The sequence below is a fragment of the Chrysochloris asiatica genome, unplaced genomic scaffold (assembly GCF_000296735.1).
Source record: "Chrysochloris asiatica unplaced genomic scaffold, ChrAsi1.0 scaffold00546, whole genome shotgun sequence".
Classification (NCBI taxonomy): domain Eukaryota; kingdom Metazoa; phylum Chordata; class Mammalia; order Afrosoricida; family Chrysochloridae; genus Chrysochloris; species Chrysochloris asiatica.
This window is the reverse complement of record NW_006409064.1, coordinates 616118-619718: the sequence shown is the minus strand read 5'-3', so window position 1 is coordinate 619718 and position 3601 is coordinate 616118.

Here is a 3601-nt window from a genome sequence, read left to right as displayed (position 1 = left end):
GACCTTAAGGTTCGCAGCCCGATTCGTAACCACTACGCTACCAGAGCTCCTTTGTCTGTAAATTAGGATTGCTACTACTGTGCCTTTTTATTGCATTTGGAAGTACTTTCTAAAATGGAGTGAAGCATTGTAATTATTGCTGATATTTTTTTATTATCTTAATAAATTTAAATCAGATTTATCTGGGTATAATTTACATACAATAAATTGCATCTATTTAAAAGGCACAATTCAATGACTTTGAACGGATGCATACTCTATGAAACCACTGTCAAAAGTCAAGGTATAGAACATTTTCATTTTTCCCCAAACTCCTTGTATCTTTTCGCAAAGTTTCCATCCTTGATCCCAGGCAACCATTGATCAGCTTTCTGTCACTATAGTTTGCATTTTCTAGAATTTAATATAATGGTTATGGACATTTTTATGAGTTTATTTCACTCAGCGTGTTTTTGAGATGAATGGATGAATGTTAAATTTATTCCTTCATTGCTGGGCAATGGAATCTTAATATGGAACTGTAGGATAAGCTCTGGACTGCTAACTGCAAGGTCAGTGGTTCAAACATACCAGCCACTTCTGAGAAACCCTATACAGGGTCGCTATGAGTTGGAGCCAACTAGATGGTATTTAACAGCAACAATGATCTACTGTATGAATTTACTACATTCATGCAATCCTCCTGTTGAAGAACACTTGCATTATCTTCCTTCATATCCATTATGATGAATTTCAGCTATGTTTTGGTTGATTTTAGGAGTTGTTGTTTGTTGTTAAGTGCCGTAGACTTAAGCGACCCTGTATTGGGTTTCCAGGGTCTGGTGTGTTTGAACCGCAGACTCAAACCGACCTTGCAGTCCAGTGCTTTTTCACACTGCGCGCCACCAGGACTCTGATTTCAGGAGTAAGGCTTAGTTAACAATGAAGGTGGTGGACTAGTTGCTCTGTTCAAAAACCTCCCCCTAGTCCCCTCAGGGCAAACCCCTTTCCAAGACTAAGACTCAATGGTAATACACGAGCAGACATGCGCTCTGATTGGTGACAACGATCGACACCGATAAGGGGCATACCCTTTCGTTGATTGGTTGATGATGCATGGAGGGGACTGTAACCATGGCAATGAAACGATGTACAATAGGATGAATGTAAAGCTAATGTTATCCCATGTAAACTATCGCATAATTCACAATAAAACATTAAAAACCCCACAAAAACCTCTCCCTCCATAAGAAGGGTATAAGTAGTTGGAGGGTGAAGTGGTAACCTCAAAATTTCGAAGATGAATTGATCTCTCTGGATCATGACTGTAGATGTCAGCAGACAGAGAGAGACGCCTTTAAGCGTATTATTCTAATTGGAGTCCAGAGCATTCAAGAAGTCTTGGTGTGGCGCTGTAGGATAAGCAATCGACCATAAGGTAGGTTCCAAAGGCAAAGTCGGCGGTTCAAACTTACCAGCAGCATCTCGGAAATCCTATACAGGTTGCTATAAATTGGAACCGACTGGACGGTACTTAACAACAACAGCTAAGAGCATCCAAGGAAGAAAAACGTCCATTTCACCGACTCCATCACGGCTAGTAGAAATTCCTCTTTAATTCATCCCTTCTCCCTTCCAGTCTGCGTTCCCTTTCACAATCTAGGAATGCCCCCCTAAACGGCCATTCAAGTCTCTCAGTAGCTAGAGCCTTTGGAATCCACTATCACTTTCCCATTCTCAGCGTCTTTCTCTTTTCTCAAGTTTACGCTCCACCTCCTTTCCTTCTCTCCACTCCTATTCCTCTCCAGCCTATTTGCTTCGCTCCCCCATTCCCTTTTTCCTAATCTTTCAAGAATCTTCGCTTTCCCATTCCCTCTTTCTGATCTTTCAAGAATCTGAGACTCAACCAGCGTCCCAGAGCTCTCCCTTTTACTCCCATCCTCTGAATGCCTACTTCAGCCTTGTGCACCAAAATCCTGCAGCGGCTCCAGCGAAGCCGAGCTACCCATCGGAGAGAAGGGGGTTAAGATCACCAAGGTCGGACCTCCTCTGCATCCTAGAGGGGCCCTGCGCGTCGGTCTGTGGACGTGACACAAGGGGTTGGAGGGGGCGGGACCTGAAGACGTCTCCATGGCAGCGGTGACGCACCCACGCGGGAGGGGCCCCGCCTCCACGTTTGCTAGCTTAGTATCCTACTGGACTGGAGGGTGGAGGTGTAGGTTGGCGCGATTAAGGATAGGTGTGGTTTTTCTCATTTTAATAGCGACCTTTGTTGCGTTTCATTGGTCTTCAAGATGTTGTCACATCCTGAATTTTTTGTACTCAAAAGAGCATGCTTCAGCGGCCCCACTTTTCGGGTGAGAAAGGGGAGGCCCACAGCGCACTTGCTTCAGTGGTGAGCGGTAAGGAAGATGTTATATTTCATGGGTGTACTCAGGGATGGGAAACGTCCGGCCCAGGGCTGTATGGTGGTGGTGGTGTGCCGTGGAGTAGGTTCCGGCCCATAGCGACCCTCTATTGAGTTTCCTAGGCTGTAAATCTTTGTTGTTAAGTGCCGTCAAGTCAGGTTCCGACCCATAGCGACCCTGTGTAGGGTTTCCGAGAAGCAGCTGGTGAGCTTGAACCGCCGATCTTGAAGTTCAAATGGCTTTGCATTAACCCACAGCGCCACACGACAACTCAGCCTCATCTTCCTCCCGCGGAATACCTAGTAGTTTTGAACTGCTGACCTATAGATTAGAAGCTCAACTTGTAACCACTACACTACTCAGCTAAATCATTTGGTCTGCCCCTGACAAGGCAACAGCACGTGGGACTCGAAATTCAATAAATCTAGGAGATTTTTTCATAGCAAGATAAATTTATATTACAGTGATGTACATATCCAAATGGCCCTTGGCAGAAAAAAAGTTCCCCACCCTTGTGCATGTATTGTAAAAGGGTGTTTGTTGTTATTGTTAAGTGCCTGTTGAGTAAGTCAGTTTCAACTCATAGTGACCCTGTATAGGGTTTCCCAGGAGTGTCTGGTTAATTTGAACCGCTGACCTTGTGGTTCAAATCGACCTTGTAGTCCAGTGCAGTAATAGCACCACACCAGGACTCCAAAAGGGCATTTAGCTGTGAGGAAATTAGGAGAAAATAGGAAAATCTTAATCGGGATCTTTTTTTTTTTGGAAGTCGTTTTGGGTAATTTGTTATTATTTTTTAATGTTTTATTGTGAATTATGTGATAGTTTACATGGGAGAATATTGGCTTTACATTCATCCTATCTTATATCATTTCATTGCCGTGATTACAATCCCCTCCATGCATCATCAACCACCCAAAGGGTAGATACTATAAGCCTGCCCCGGTCAGCAAACAGCCCCTCTCCCTCTCTGGGTCTAGAGTCCCCAAACGCGCCATCTCTCCACATCATCATCCTTGACTCCATCTCTGGTGTCACTGCTTCTCTGGGTAGGGTACCAGCTCTTGATGGTCCTAGGGACCTCCGCTCCTAGACTACGAAGTCAGTAACTCCCCTTCTTTTGCTACAAAATGTCTACCTTTACATTTCCAACCCTCACAGTCAGTCCTGATAACAATTATTCACTATTGTATCACAAGAGACCTATCTGTATA